This window comes from Tiliqua scincoides, chromosome 1 (assembly GCF_035046505.1).
Source record: "Tiliqua scincoides isolate rTilSci1 chromosome 1, rTilSci1.hap2, whole genome shotgun sequence".
Lineage (NCBI taxonomy): Eukaryota > Metazoa > Chordata > Lepidosauria > Squamata > Scincidae > Tiliqua > Tiliqua scincoides.
The window spans coordinates 146,828,711-146,845,297 of record NC_089821.1 but is presented as its reverse complement, the minus strand read 5'-3'; the positions used below and the strand labels follow the sequence as shown (position 1 = coordinate 146,845,297).

Here is a 16,587-nt window from a genome sequence, read left to right as displayed (position 1 = left end):
GGTCTCTCCATGAAAGGAGAAAGGCTGAAAAGAGAAGAGAGCATTCTAATACTTATCCAGGATGCTGGCTGACACAGCAGTTCTTGGGTAGCGGGGGGAACAAAGGTGCTTGACGCACCACAAGTGGATACCCAAGTGATCCATTAGCAGTGGCACCATGGAGTATGCATCATGCAGTGGAGATCCATGGAGTAGCACCTAGACAAGAGGCAAGCAGCAATGGGACAAACAGGGAACATAAGAGGTCTAGGACCCAGCTTTTTATAGTCCAGCGTCCCAATAGGACAACATGGAGATTGTCCTATTGGATGAGCTCTGTTCTATATAATAGGACAGATGAGCTCTGTCCTTTTGGATGAGCTACTGTTGGATGAGCTCATCAAGAACTGTTCTTTTGTGCCTTGTTGGGCCCTGATGGTCCACCCCCTGTTGGAGAAGGGTACCTTCTGTTCTGTTGCACCCGAAGGAGGGTGCAGCAGAGAACTCCTTGATTGCTCAGGAAACTCATGCCTCCGTTACTATACACCTCTTAATGGAGTTTGCAATGAAGTTGGAGGGCAGCCAAGGCACATCTTTCATGGTCATTAATAACTTTAGGCCCAATTCTATCCAACTTTCCATTGCTAAGCAGCTGCAATGCAGACCAGGGGTAAGGGAGCAAACAGTCCCTTTCCTTGAGGAAGCTTCTTTGACTGCTCCCCTCACTGCAGGATGCAGCACACGCCCCCACTGGCACAGCTACATCATTGCTGAAAAGTTGGATAGGATTGGGCCCTTTGTCTGCAATGAAGACAGGAGGCCCCAGGATGTGGCCTTGTTTATAGGTTCAAATCTGCTGACCCAGCAAGGTGAGGCTGGTCATGGAATTTGCCAAAAGGCAAGGCTTTTCCTAAGCTCAAGGATCACACTGAACATTGGTTGTGAATAACATATTTGTTGTGTTTTTTTATAATAAAAAAAATATTCCATTGCTTTTTAATCTCATTATCGGGCCATTAATTTACACTTACAACATATACATTTGAAATAACAGCACCTATATTAACTACAAACATTTTGCTAATATGAGGGGTACAATTGATGGAAGTGGGCTGCCAAGGGGTACTCAAGTGAAAAAAGTTTGGAAACCACTGGTGTAGAGGGAACCTGGATGTGTTTGTATGTACATACATTGAAGCCTATCTAAAAGGGAACTTGAAAACTGGTGGGGCCAGTAAGCATGATACAAGTTCTCTCCTCCATGTATTAATTTGTACTCTTTCAGCCTAATTGATGGTTGGCAACCTTCAGTCTCGAAAGACGATGGTATAAGCCTACAGCACCCAGTATTCCCAGGCGGTCTCCCATCCAAGTACTAACCAGGCCTGACCCTGCTTAGCTTCCAAGATCAGACGAGATCAGGCATGTGCAGGGTAACAGTTGCATAACTAGTGCATTGCACTGGTGGTGGCTGCTTTTCAGCAGTCGCAAAGCAGCCTCCACCAACGCTACAGCGGGCCTGCTGGTGGAGTTGCCAAAGAGGTCTCCCATCTGCTGGTGGACCCGGGGCAGGGGTGGGCAGAACAGGGAGGGGTGTGTGGAATGCAGAGTTGATGGGGCGGAGGAAGGTGGATCAGGCCTGAGAAGGGGGCAGGATCGGTGGCAATGGCACACACTGAATCTCTTCCCAGGCCTGATCTGCCTTCCTGGGTTAATCGAGCTGGCACAGGTCCCAATGGAGCCATCGTGGCTGCTGGGGCTTAATCCAGGGAAGGAGACAAATATCCCTTTACCCTGAGGAAATCTCCAGCCAAAAAGGTAGCTGTACCAGTGCAGCTGTATCATTGCATATAATGGCAGCTATGCTGGTGCATCTGCATTGCCATGTGGGGATTTAGATCGGATTGGGTTGTTAATGATTGCATAGGAGGTGGTGGAGTTCATTCCAGATTATCTGAATTTTTCTTACAGGAGCCTGCAGTGGGAGCCTCATTATGTGTGAACCTTCATGTCATGCAATATAAGCACAGTCAATAGGGTTTCATTAGAGACTTCAAGTTTCAGCTTTGTATTCTATCAACAACCTGTGGATTGCCCTCTAGCCTGTTTGCCACATTGATAGCACCTTAACACCTTTGGGTATTGCTAGAGATTAAAATGGCCAGGAACCAAACAGGCCTACAGTATCCTTAGAGCTTTATATTATTGAAAAAAACTTAAATTGCCTCAACAGTTCTCTTGGGCCTAAAACATACCTATTAGATTTTTTTTTATATATCTCTGAATAGAGGTGGCTTGGAATTGGATGTATAATGGCAGCGGGGAAAAATTAATTTCCCCAGGCAATGTAACAACCTGTTTGCACTTGGCATGGTGTGCTGAGATTCTAACCGATGAGATGAACAGATTGTTTGCTACAGCAAGGACGGGCTAACCTGTGCAATGGTGCTGCGATGGTAGATTGCACTTTTAATATATGTGATATAATCATAGAGGTTTTAGCCTCTGGCCTCATCAGGAGGGAAAGCAACTTGAGAAGGGACTACCTCGTCTCTTTCACTTAGAAATGGTTCAGGACAAGGATTGCTCCTCTGGGATACCAGTCCTTCCTGATGGCTGAGGCAACTTGCCAAATGCAGCCCCTTGACCCCATGATGTGCCAGGCTCTGTTCCTCCCACTCTCCAGTGTTCTAGCTCAGCACCCTCCTCCCTTTCCACATTTCCTCTTTCCTCTTTTCGAATTTAGGGAGTGGAAGAAGAAGGAAAAGCAATGGAGGCAAGTGGGTGGGCAGAGGTGGACACCCCCTACCGATCTGCTTGGTTGGTTGGCAACCTTCAGTCTTGAAAGACTATGGTATAAGCCTACAGCACCTGGTATTCCCAGGCGGTCTCCCATCCAGGCCTGACCCTGCTTAGCTTCCAAGATCAGACGAGATCGGGCATGTGCAGGGCAACAGTTGCTGCGATCTGCTTGAGGTGCCCACTTCAGTTGGCCTCATGGGTGGGCCAGCCCTGCTGTCACTCCTCCAATTTGTGATGCAGAGTCCTCCGCTTCCAACATTTACTGCCAGTAGTCTGATAGTCACTGACAAAGCATCCTTTTGGGACTTGCTCGTTGTCACCTGTGATTCCAAAGCACTGTGTGATGTGATGTGATGGATTCTTATATAATCTCACATTATTTATCTAGTTAAACTATTTCTGCCTCTCTCCCTCTCTCATTTTTGCTCTTGAACAGAAATGGTTTTCATATAAAAGAGATGATACCAGGAACATATTTTGAACATCCTTTATTGCTGTGCCCAATAGAAATGTGTGTTCATTTAGTCATAAATGAGCATTTGAACCAAAACAGACCCATGTAGTCCAATTTTTTTATTTACCGTATTTTTTTTGCTTTCCCAGCCCTGCCTGGAGATACCAGCAATGGAATCTGTGACCTTCAGCATACACGGCCTTGTCATACCTCTGCACTATGGCCCCTTCCTGTGCAATTTGCATGATATAAAAGTAGTAGATAAATAGTCACACATTATGGATCTAGGCAGTAAAATATATCAGCAGTTTACCTGACTTTTCGACTAATAGTAACTTTGCCACAAGATTTTTTTTTTTTTTAAATAAAGTCTCTGTTCTGTTCTAAAAATAATTCAGCCTATTTTTCTTTTTTTGGTTGCACAGAGAGAAGGGCCTTTCATGCGATTATGATAAAAGCAAATGCGTTTACTTTCTCTGTACCAAAATAATCCTCTTGCTGGAGGCTCAGAAACGAGTCGTGTCTCTGCTTCCCTCAGTTATTTGCAGAAATCTATTTCTTGCACTTCCTGATATCTCTGTTTTGAGGTCTAGTAATTACCACCAGCTTTGCCGCTCTCTTACCTAGTCATTCGTTTTTGACAGACAAATGTGCCCTTGCTGAAGAGAATAGAAATTAAGGGGCGTAAATAAGATTTGGACTGGGCTTTTTTCCTTTTCTTTTTTTACAGTAGCATGAGATGCTATTGGAGGATTAGGAGTCGAACGCCTAACAAATCTGTAAAATGCCTACAAGACTCCACAGAAGAACAACGGCAATGACAGCTTCTAAACAGATTTGCACATGTTGTTTTCCAACCCAGGCGCATGTGACTCCCGAGTTCTGTCACCTATTTAAACAGCTGCTGTACATGAACAAAGCTTCCTAAATTCCTACTTATTGAACGTGCAAGAGACAGGCCTAATCTCGGTTACAGACCTGCTCCTCGTTGCGCCCCGAGGCGCAGGAACACAATGCCGCCCCCCTGCATCATTCCGCCCTCCAGCCTGGATACCTACCCAGCACAATGGAGCCTCACATGGCTTTCAGGACTACTCAGAAAGATTTCTGAGCCTTCCCTCACAGTGTCAAACAGTACTTTTCGTAAACTGAAGTCAGATTTTATCAGAAGGCTTTCCAAGCAGTCCTGAATACCGTGCAGATCTTTGCCTGCCTCCAGAGGGCAGGCAGAAGCAACACGGTGGGTGTAGGTGGCAGCAGGCACAGTGGTGCCATCCCCGCAAGGCCCACAGGCACTGCACCTGGGGCTTTTGCTCCCCTGCCCTCCCTCCAGGCCCGCCACTGCCTAATCTTTCCATGTTTCCTATGTACAAAAAGGTCAACGTATTAGCACAGTCAATGGAAAGGATATGCCAATGAGTGGGGGTGATCAGAATTTAAAGTCCTTCCACCACTCTGTAGAATCTTCCATTAAATATTTAAATATTAAACATTAAATATTAATATTAAAATATTAGTTTAAATATTAATTTTTTTAAAAAAGTAGCATGACACTTAAATATTAATATTTAATATTTAAGTGTCATGCTACTTTAAAAAAAAATTATTTTGGGGGAATAGATGTACAGCCTGATCCAGGGCATGTTTACTCAGAAGTGAGTCCCACTTACAGGGGAAGACTAAGAGTTTAGCCAGGTGCACCGAAAAGGACCACCTAAAGGATTTTCATTGCTGAAGCGGAGGCTTTATCAGTCGATTCCTGTAGGTGATTCTGGTGTGGGCTGTTCCATTACTCTCGCTGCCGTGTCTAAAGCTGTAATATGCTACAACGCCTGACACTCTCCATTTCCTTGGATAATTTAGTGCTATAAAAGATTTGAGAATCAGGAGCTTTCCCTACACAGACCTGGACTATTCACAGGGTGAGTTTGGTTACTGTTTGGGGGCTGCAAGCAACAAAAATACAAAAGGTTTTGATTTACCCTGTGAGTCCTGTAGAATTGGACTTTTGCTTGGTCTTTTGAATTTAATTGGTACAGCTGAGATAAGAGTGAAATTACAACTCTGGGAAAACAGCCAGAAATATTTGACCTTCAGTTGCTATCGTGGTGAAGGCTGTTGAAAGTTTGTTTTAATAATTAATATGAAGAAGACAACTAGAAAAACGTCAGTGGCTTTAACACCGGGAAAAAATGGCGGATTTTGAGATGTTACAGAAGATTTTGGATAAAATGGAGGAAGTGAGCTGCAGGATGGTAAATTTTGAAAATAAAATGGATGAGAGACTGAATATAATGGATGAGAGTCTTATTAGATTAAAAAATGAAATGACAGAAGAAGTGAAAAAGTTGGAGTATTCCCTAAAACAAGCATCTGGAGAAGTTAAACAAATTAGAGGCAAAGTAGAAGCTTTGGATAATTAAACAGAAACTATGTCTAGAGAACTGGATAAGTTAGCCATACTGGAACGGAGAAATAAAGAACATTGTTTAAGGCTCAGATCTATTCCTGAGACGGAGGAGGAGATCAGAATAAAAATTATTAAAAATCTGGCAACTTTTTTGGAATGTGAAGAGAAAGTTATGGAAAAGGAAACTGATAGAGTTTATAGAATAAACTCTGCAGTTGCTAGAACACAAGGACTCCCAAGGGATGTGGGGGTCCATTTTGTTAAAAGGACAGTGAGAGATCAAGTTCTTCAAAGATACTTTTCTACAAAAATGAAGGTGGAAGGCATAGATATAATGGTTTTAAAAGAAATACCTACCAGGATTTTACGCAAGAGAAAAGACTATTCCCCCTTGGTGTTAAAGCTGAAAGCATTCCCTCTGGATTCCCTTCCCGAAGCTGAAAGGATTCCCTTCCCGATGGGAAGTTCCAGAAGGAGTGTCATTTTAAAGGCCAAAGGTTTAAGTTGAATTCCATCCAGAAGATGAGAGACTTTTTGGAAAGAGAGGGAAGGGAACTGAAAGAACTGCAAAATACAGAAGAAACAGAAGCTCCAAGTCTTGCAAATGGATTATAACAGTTAACATAGAATGTCAAAGGGGTAAATGCCCCCCAGAAAAGGAAAAAGATATTTTATTGCAGAAATTTTATTTGAAGAAATTAAAGAATGACATCACATGTATACAAGAAACACATATAATGAAAAAGGACACAAAATACTTGGTTTATAAATCCTTAGGGGAGGAGTTTGTATCAGGAAATGATAAAAAGAAAAATGGAGTTGTTTTATATATTGTCACACCTTAAACCAGAGCTTGTAATGTCAGATGATTCGGGTGAGTACAAGTAATTATAAATGGTTCCAAAATTTTGGTGTTGGGGGTGTACACACCTAATGAGGATAAAAAGAAGTTTGATAAACAACTTATGCTTAAGCTTTTAGAGTTGCCTTTTGAGAACTGGTGTTTGTTGGGTGATTGGAATGGAGTAATATTACCACAGATGGATAGGAAATCAGAAAGAAATATCAAAAATTATCAGGGCAAATTGCAAAAAAAATTTTTTTTTATTTAATGGACAATTTGGCATTAGTGGATATTTGGAGGCAGAAGAATGGTGACTCAAGGGAATATATGTTCTTCTCCCAGAGGCATAGGTCTTTCTCAAGAATAGATATGATTTTGATGTCTAGAAATTTAGCTACTAAGGTAGCTAAAGTGGATGTCCTTCCAAAGAGCTTTTCAGACTATAATCCAGTAATGCTGAAGTATAGGAGAACAGTTAATACTTATAGATGGCAACTAAACGAAGCTTTGTTACAAAACCCAGCTATTATTCAAGATTGTAAAAAGAAATTGAATTTTTTTAAGATAATTTGGATCAGGGAACACATCCAAGAACGGTCTGGGATGCTAGTAAAGCTTTTATTAGAGGATGTTTCATGCAACATAACTTTCAATTAAAGAGAAAGAGGCAAGACAAAATTCAAACTATTTTACAGGAGATAAAAAGAAAGGAAGAACTGGAGTGATCCTTAGGGAATGCAAACGTCATACAACAAATTAAAGTTTTGTAGCAACAGTTATCTCTGTTAACAGTAAGAGAAATGGAAATTGAATTATTTGAAACAAAGGTCATTTGAATTTGCAAATAAACCAGGGAGATGGTTGGCTTATAAATTACGAAAGGAAAGAGAGAAAAAAAAACAATATTGAAAATAAAGGAGGATGATTTGACGCTAACAGAAAATATGGCAATAAAAAAAGCATTCCAACATTATTACTCAAATTTATATAAAGGATATGAGGTACCTTCTGAAAAAATAGATGAATACATTGGGAAGCAAAAGTCACCTAGGATATCACAAGAGCACAGGCAAATCATGAACAGTCCAATAACAATAAAGGAAGTGGAAGAAGCTACAAAAATGATTAAATTAGGGAAGGTACCAGGCCCAGATGGACTCCCGAGCATATACTACAAGACTTTCGAGAAGGAGCTCTTATATCCTTTGCAGGAAACGATGACTTCCATTTTAAGTGGAGGACAGATGCCCGAAACTTGGAGAAACGCAAATATATCATTAATACCTAAGCAAGGTCAAGATTCAACTCAACCACAAAATTATAGACCGACATCATTATTAAATAATGATTATAAGCTGTTTACAACAATATTAGCTGAAAGATTTAAGATAGGTTTGCAAGACATTATTCATGAAGATCAAAGTGGAGTCTTACCAAAAAGACAATTGAGAGACAACGTTAGAGTTGTGTTGGATACACTGGAATATATGGAGAAACATAATGAGAAGCAAGCAGCATTGATATTCTTGGATGCACGGAAAGCCTTTGACAATCTGAACTGAAAGTTTTGGAAGCTATGGGCTTTGGAGAAAATGTTATAAAATGGGTGAAATCAATTTATAGTGCGCAAACAGCTCAGATAAAAGTTAATGGGGAATTGACAAAAAAACCCATGTAAAATACAAAGAGGCCCAAGACAAGGTTGTGCATTATCACCTTTGTTATTTATTCTTGCCCTGGAAATATTGAATAGGGATATAAGATAATAGAATTCAGGGTATAAAGATTAAGAAAGAAGAGTATAATAATAATAATAATAATAATAATAATAATAATATTTTTACCCCGCCTTTCTCCCCGAAGGGACTCAAGGCGGCTTACAACAGGTTAAAACAGATAAAAACATAATTTAAGACAGATAAAAGCATATTAACACATATCATAAAAACAGCAGTCAGATAAAAAGCAGTCAGGTAAAAAGAGCATAGAGCAGCAAATCATAAAAGAATCAGGCCTGTAAAAATTTTTTTGAAAAGATGTTTAAAAGGCCGAGAACTCAGAAGGCTTGTTTAAACAGAACGGTCTTCAGGCCTCGCCGAAAAGTCTCAAGAGAGGGAGCCATTCTTAAGTCAAGGGGAAGTAACTACACGGGCCGCCGCATTCTGCACTAGTTGCAGTTTCCGAACCGTCTTCAAGGGCAGCCCCACATAGAGCGTGTTACAATAATCTAGCCTTGACATCACTGTGGCATAGATCACCGTGGCCAGGTCTGCACGATCCAAGTATGGTCGCAGCTGGCGCACCAGCCGAAGCTGAGCGAAGGCCCACCTAGCCACAGCTGCCACCTGGGAATCCAGGAGCATCTGCGAGTCCAGGTGGACCCCCAAGCTGCGGACCTGCTTCTTCAGGGGGAGTGCAACCCCATTCAGTGCAAGCCAATAGTCAAGCACCTGCATTGAGGATTTCCGAACCAGGAGAGCCTCTGTCTTATCCAGAATTAATTTCAGCTTGTTAGCCCCCATCCAGATCCTCACTGCTTCCAGACAGCGCTCCAGGCCCTCAACTGCCACCCTGGAGTCTGGAGGAAAGGAGAGATAGAGCTGGGTGTCATCGGCATATTGATGGCACCCCACTCCAAACCCCCGGATGACCTCTCCCAGCAGTTTCATATAGATGTTAAATAGCATGGGGGACAGAATTGAACCCTGTGGCACCCCGCACCTCAAGGGCCAGGGTGTTGAACAGGCATCCCCCAGCACCACCATCTGGGACCAATCCTCCAAATAGGAGCAGAACCATCGCAAAACAGTGCCTCCAACTCCCAACTTGGCCAATTGGCCCAGAAGGATACCATGGTCGATGGTATCGAACGCCGCTGAGAGGTCCAGCAGGACCAACAGAGACACACTCCCCCTGTCCAGTCCCCGGCGTGGGTCATCCACCAAGGCGACCAAGGCAGTTTCTGTCCCAAAGCCCTATCTGAAACCAGATTGAAAAGGATCCGGATAATTCGCTTCATCCAAGACCCTCTGGAGTTGAGACGCCACCACCCGCTCAATTACATTGCCCAGAAACAGGATATTGGAGACTGGCTGGTAGTTGTCCAACACAGTGGAATCCAGGGAGGGCCTCTTCAGGAGGGGGCAAACCACCGCCTGTTTCAAAGCACATGGCAACGTCCCCTCCATCAAGGAAGAGTTGACCACCCTCCCTGTCCACTCAGCCAGTCCACCCCGGGCAGCTCTTATCAGCCAAGCTGGGCAAGGGTCAAGCAGGCAGGCAGATGGCCTCACACTCCAAAGGAGTCTGTCCACATCCTCAGGCTGTACAAGTTGAAAAGAATCCCACAACACTGGACAAGCAGTTGCCAAGGGGACATCGTCAGACATTGTCAATGTGGCATACAAGTTGTGATGAATACAATCGATTTTATCTGCAAAATGTTGTGCAAACACATCACAGTGGCTGACTGTGTGTTCCTCCTGGTCTACTGGAGGGGCCTGATGGAGGAGGCCCCGCACCACATGGAACAGCTCTGCCGGACGGTTGTCAGCAGACACAATGGTAGCAGAGAAGAACAATTTCTTCGCTGTTACCACCGCCATGGAATAGGCTCTGTAATGAGCTCTACTCCGTGTCTGATCGGTTTCATCCCAAGTTTTCTGCCACCGTTGCTCTAGACGCCTGCCCTGCCGCTTCATCATTCGCAGCTCCTCAGTGAACCAAGGAGCCGCTCCGAGTCTGCAACATGGCAGAAGTCGCTCCGGAGCAATCTCATCCACTGCCCTGGTCATTTCCCCATTCCAGAGGTCAACCAGGGCCTCAGATGAGAGCCAGTCTTGGCAGTGGGGAAATACCCCAGAGCCCTCAGGAAACCTTCAGGATTCATTAGCCTCCAGGGGCGGACCATAGAAGACAGTCCCCCGCCTCTGCGGAGGTAGGAAGTTGCAACAAGCTTAAACCTTACCAGGAAGTGATCTGTCCATGACAACGGAGTGATCTTGATCTCCTCTACATCCAGATCACTACCCCCGTGCCCAGCTGTAAAAACCAGGTCCAGCACGTGTCCTGCAGTATGTGTTGGGGCCAAGATCTTCTGGGACAGGCCCATGGTTGTCATGGCGGCCATGAAATCCTGAGCTGCACCTGCTGCAGGGGCCTCGGCATGAACATTGAAGTCCCCCAGCACTAGTAGGCCGGGGGACTCCAATGCTACCCCCGAGATCACCCGGTCAGCTCAGGCAGGGAGACTGTTGGGCAGCAGGGTGGGCGGTACACCAACAGAATCCCAATCCTGTCCAGCCCTCTCAACACAACATACAGGCACTTGAACCCAGCAAACTGCTGAACAGGGCACCTGGCAAGGGAGATCGATTCACGATAGACCATTGCAACTCCCCCTCCCCATCCCTGCAATCTTGGCTGCTGCAACACCTGGAAACCTGGTGGACAAAGTTCGGAGAGACTAACTCCTCCCACCATGTCCAACCAGGTCTCCGTAATACATACCAGGTCGGCTTTCTCATCCAGGATTAAATCCCGGATGATGCAGGTTTTGTTATTCACCGACCTGGCATTCAAAAGCAGCAGCTTCAGATCCAGGGACTCACTGCCAAGACCACCAGGCATCTGAGAATTGGGGGAAGGACCAGAAGGAGAGATGATCTGCCTATGATGAACTCTCCTTCTCCTGTAATGGCCTGTCCAACCTCCACCGCCATATCTCCCCTGGCCCGTCACTCTCTTGATAGTGGCACCCCTCCCTTCCCCTGAGCTTCCTCCTAAAAAGCAACACATGTGGCAAGGCCCACCACCCTGGGGGCTGGGGATAAGAACAGGCCCTCAGTTTGGCTATACTTGTCGTAAGAGGCGACTAAACAGCCACCGGGTAGATGGGACTCGTTAGCCTGGGAAGGCAGCTCATCTGAGAGAAGGAAAACTCTGATCCCAAACCTCCACTGCCTTGTGGCTACATCCAGTTAGGGAAAAGGCTTCAGGAGTCAACCTCGAGGCAAAATCCAGAGCCGGAGTCCCTGAGGCAGTTCATGGCTGAACACAGTCATGTTCTGGCAACTCCTGCGACGCCGCTGGAACCAACCGTATTGGCCTCTGCCTTTCCATTGGACCATTTCAGCGACGTGGAGAGGGGGGATTTGCTGCATGGGTAACAGCCTATCCTCCATACCTGCTTTACCCAGGCTTCACGCACTGGAGAGGACACTGTTCCAGAACCACCATTCAGAGCGTGACACCATGGTCTTCCGAGACTAAAGGATGCCAACAAGTTAAGCTATGGAGTGAAATAAGAAAAGATTTAGAAAGATGGGATAAAGTTCAACTCTCAATTATGGGAAGAATAGCAACAATTAAGATGAATGTTCTATGAAGAATGCTATTCTTGTTCCAGGCAATTCCTGTTTTAACGTGTGATATACCATTTAAACAATGGCAAAAAGTTTTATCCAAATTTATCTGGCAAGGGAAAAAGCCCCGAGTTAAATATAAAATTCTACAGGATGCTAAAGAGAGAGGAGGGTTGGGATTACCTGATTTAAAATTATACTTCGCTGCTTGTTGTCTAACTTGGATGAAGGAACAGGTAACATTGAGAAACAGAAGATAACTGGAATTAGAAGGACATGGTTTGAGGTTTGGCTGACATGGGTATATATGGTATGACAAAGCTAAAATTAACGCAGAGTTTAATAACCACTCTGTTAGGCGTGCCATTTTGAGAATCTGGAATAAATATAAAGTTAGATTTTGCCCAAAAACTCCATTGTGGTTATCACCACAAGAAGCTCTGCATAGAAAAGAAATGATAACTACACATAATTGGTTGACTTATCCAGATGTGTTAAAATTTTCCCAGGGAGAAAGTATGTTAAAATCAAGAGAGGAAATATTAGATGAAGGATATGTGTGCCAGTGGTTTCATTACTTGCAAATTCAGGAAAGGTTTAGAATAGACAAAAGAATCTTTGGCATTGAACAACACAAATCAGAATTGGAAAGGGAATTATTTCTAAACAACAAACAAATTATCACTAAAATTTATAAACTCTTATTAAAACTTGAAACGGAAGAACAAGTACAAGACTGCATGATAAAATGGGCTCAGAACTTTGGTTACAATATCTCAGTGGATCAATGGATGGGTTTGTGGACAAGAGGTTTGAAGTTTACTTTAAATAGTAATCTTAAGGAAACTTTCTATAAGATGATGTACCGTTATTATTTGTCTCCCATGAAATTGGCTAAAATGTATAACACAACGGGACATTGTTGGAACTGTGAACACCAGGAGGAATCATTTTTTCATATGTGGTGGTCCTGCAAATTTGCAAAAAAAATTTGGACACAAATTCATTTGCAGATGCAGAAAATTTTAAAGATTAATATACAGTGGAAGCCGGAGTTTTTCAGGTTGGGTGTGATGGACAAACAATTGGAAAGAGAACATGGGGTATTATTGCTGTACATGATAACAGCAGCAAGGATACTTTTTGTGCAGAAATGGAAGTGCTCCAGTATACCAACAATAGAAGATTGGCTGGCATAGATGCTGGAGCTGACAGAGATGGCAAAGTTGACAGCTTTAATTAGAGAAAAGAAAATAGACACATTTTTGACTGAGTGAAAGCCATTTGTGATTTTCCTGCAGAGCTCAGATTGTAATGAATTATATACCTGTGGATTTGGAGACTGAATAGAAGAGATGGATATAAAAGATATTAAGTTTATTATTTTTATTGTATTAAATATTATAAAGAAAGATATTATTATTATGTATGTTTGTAAACCTGTAGTAGAGAAAAGTCTTTTAAAATTTCTGCTAGTTTAATATTGTAATGTAAATAATAAAGAACTAGAATGCAAAAAAAAAGAAAAAAAGAAGTAAGTCCCACTCAGTTGAATGTGGCCATTTCCATGTGTGTTTGGACCAAATGAAATTGCCTAATGGCATCACAGACCCCCCCCCCCCCACTGTTTAACCCCACTAATGTCTGAAGATCATTCACCTCTTAGTTGCTCTACCAAGAGACAGCTATTGAGATCTAGATTTGGTTGCAAATGTTACTTCTTAAGCAATGCCAGGGTAAGCGAGACAATTATGAAGCAGGCTTAATACAGAAAATACATAAGTAAAAACAAAATCCATTCCTGGACTCATCTGGATCCAGGGACCATGAGGAGGGAAGTTAACACTTCCCTGCACGCATATTGAAGCAGCTATTTGCAGTAAGGACAAACATGAGTTGAAACATTAATGCTGCAATCCTACACACACTTACCTGAGCGGTAGTGCCATTCAACTCAATGGGGCTTCTGAGTAGACTCGCCTAGGATTGTACTGTAAGTAGTATAGGGCAGTCATTTGCAATATATTCCAAGAAATAAGAGCAAATTTTACTTCTCCCCTGCACCCCAGTTTTCTGATCCACTCCATGCACTTCAACAGTCACTCTAAAACTAGGGTTCCCAATCCATGGTCTGGGGATCACTGGTGGTCCGCAGCGCCCCCCAGTGGTCCGTGACGTCTCTAGTGAAAAAAGAAAAAAAAAGCCCTTCCAGGAAGAAAAAAAGCCTCTGCAGCGCCAGCAGCCAATCAGAGCAGCTCAGAGCCAATCAGAGCATAGCCTCTCCATCTCCTGCCTCCCCCTCCACCTCCCTTCCTTCCTTGTCTGTGAGTGCCCAGACAAGCAAAAAAGTGAAGCGCAGGTGCCTTGTAAGGTGCGTGTGTGTTTGTGCAGCCTCGTAGCTCAGCTGCATGCAGAGGAAAGGTGCCCTGCCGCCCACTGTCTCCAGCCTACTGCTTCCATTCCTTGACCCTGAGCCCTGGCAGCCTGGTTTCTCAGGAGTCAGTTCAGGACTCCAGCCAGCCTGGGAAGTCCCGTGGGCGGGCAGGGGCCTGAGGGGGGAGGAGGAGGAGGAGGAGGAGAGGGGCCTGAGAAGGGGGAGGAATGGGAGGAATGAGGAGGAGGAGCAGGCTCCCAAAGGCATGGCTGGCTGGCTGGCTGGCTGGGGGGAGGTTTCCCTGGGAGTGGGTTTCTCTGGATGCGATTTCCCTGAGAGTGCAGACTCCAGCTGGCCAGGGAACACAGAGGAAGGGAGTTGGAGGCAGTGTGGCAGCAGGAGAGGGGCGAAACAGTATGCTCAGCCCCCAGCCCTGGTACCCCCTCCCCAGTTGACAGGATTGGGCCCCCTGGATGTGCTCTTCTAACGCCCAGGGATGGAGCAAGGGATCCAGGCAACCAGGTTTGGGCACCCCTTTTGGAGAGGGAAACAGGCAGCACCTCTGCTGTCCTACTGCAAGCTGCCCACCTGGGGAGAAGCAATCCCAGAAGTTGCAGAACAGGCACCACCGTAGCCAAGTACAGCAGGTGTAACCCCTGACTTTTCCTCCTCAGAGAGCAGCAGCAGCTTTGTCCATGGGGAGCCCTTCCCCACCCCACACTTGGCCAGTTCCCCTATCTCCTCAAATTGCAATCCTATGCATGCTTACCTTGGAGTAAGCCCCATTGACTATAATGGGACTTACTTCTGAGTAGACATGCCTAGAATGGGGCTGTTAGTCACACTGTGGCTGTGATGGACTTCTCCAGAAATTTCTCCAATCCCCTTTTAAAGGCATCTAGTCTAGACACCATAATCACATCTTGGGGCAAGGAGTTCCACAGACTAATGGCAGAGTAGGCAGCTGTTGTTTTGTGGCTGCAGCCTACCTATAGGCTTGCTCACACTCTCTTAGCTCCAACCAAAGTAGTCCACAGTTAGAGCATGACAGCAATTAGAACAGGAAGTGAAGAGAGGCTTTTCCCCCCTAAAGACCTTGCAGTGCACACCAAAAGGACTTTTCTTCCTGAGACATGCAGCAGCCATTCTGAGATGTTGCTCTGAGCTGGTGCTTCTCCTTCAGGACCGACCTGCCTAAACTGTGTTGAACACTTTCCTAAGGACTCTGGACTCACAAGTGGGGGGAGCAGGGCCAGGGCTGTGTAACAAAAGGAACTGTGGAGGGATGTGTGTGCTTTTTGTTGGCTCATTTAACTACCTTGCATGACTTGTCTATAATCCCCTTGTGCTTACCCTCTCCCTTTTTGAGGTGTTTTTCCACACTTAAAAGAGGCAAGGGCTGTGCGTAATGTGGTCTGGTGTGGGGGAAAAGAGACTGGATTGATTTGGGTGGGTGTGAAAACCTCTGAGTTTGGGGCGGGGGGAATTATTATGTGTTCCATGTATTCCATGTAAACCCAAGACTTTCACAGCTAGTGAAGCAAATGTAAGCACAACCATCACATTAATTATTAAATAATCTTCTTATGTATTACAAATTTAATTGTATTTTTTGTGTGCGAGAGTGGGGGGGTTGCATGTGGTCTCCGCCGTCTCCAAATTTTGCCTTAGTGGTCCCTGAGCTCCTAAAGGTTGGGAACCACTGCTCTAAAAGATTTATCACGTGCATTGCTGTTCATGTTGCAAGTAAAAGAGTATCGGGGAAGCGGTATTTCAAGGGGAAACAGACAGATGCTGGAAGCCTTTTCCTAGAATATCATTCATGCATAATATCAGAAAGTGTTGGACTTTGAGGCAGCAAGACTTGTTGCCCTAAAAACAGATTTTCTGCAAGCATCAGGGAAGGTAATTTCTTCCATGCCAGTTGCTAGATTTACACACAACAATCTTCTGTTGTACTCTTTCCCTTCCCACAGTTCCTAATGGAGGAAAACGCACACATTTTCGGAAGATTTCACAGCAATAAAGATGTGGGAATGTAGAGTTGGGGAGAGCAAGGACCCTGGATTAATAATGTGGTTGACTGGAGCTGAAATCACACACTGCGTATTAAGCAATTCTCAACATGTACTAGTGGTAACAGGATATTAATAATTTAAAAAAAAATTAATCACCTTGAGGGTGAGCAAACTGCCTGCTGCAAGTGCCTATAATGGAAGATCAGAAGATCATCAGGTGGATGATGTGGTGTTGACAGTGATTCCATGTTTTGACAGCTGTTTGACAGCTCTGGGAAGGGCAGGGCTGGCTCCACAGCTGTAATCAATCAAGGCCAATGGAGACCTGGATGGACACCTGAGC

At 44.3% G+C, this 16,587-nt stretch overlaps 1 pseudogene; it reads right to left on the bottom strand.

Annotated features, from left to right (window-relative positions):
• Positions 1-1,310: 1,310 nt before the first annotated feature.
• On the bottom strand, positions 1,311-1,427 carry LOC136637852 (5S ribosomal RNA; annotated as a pseudogene).
• Between the last annotated feature and the right edge of the window lie 15,160 nt (positions 1,428-16,587).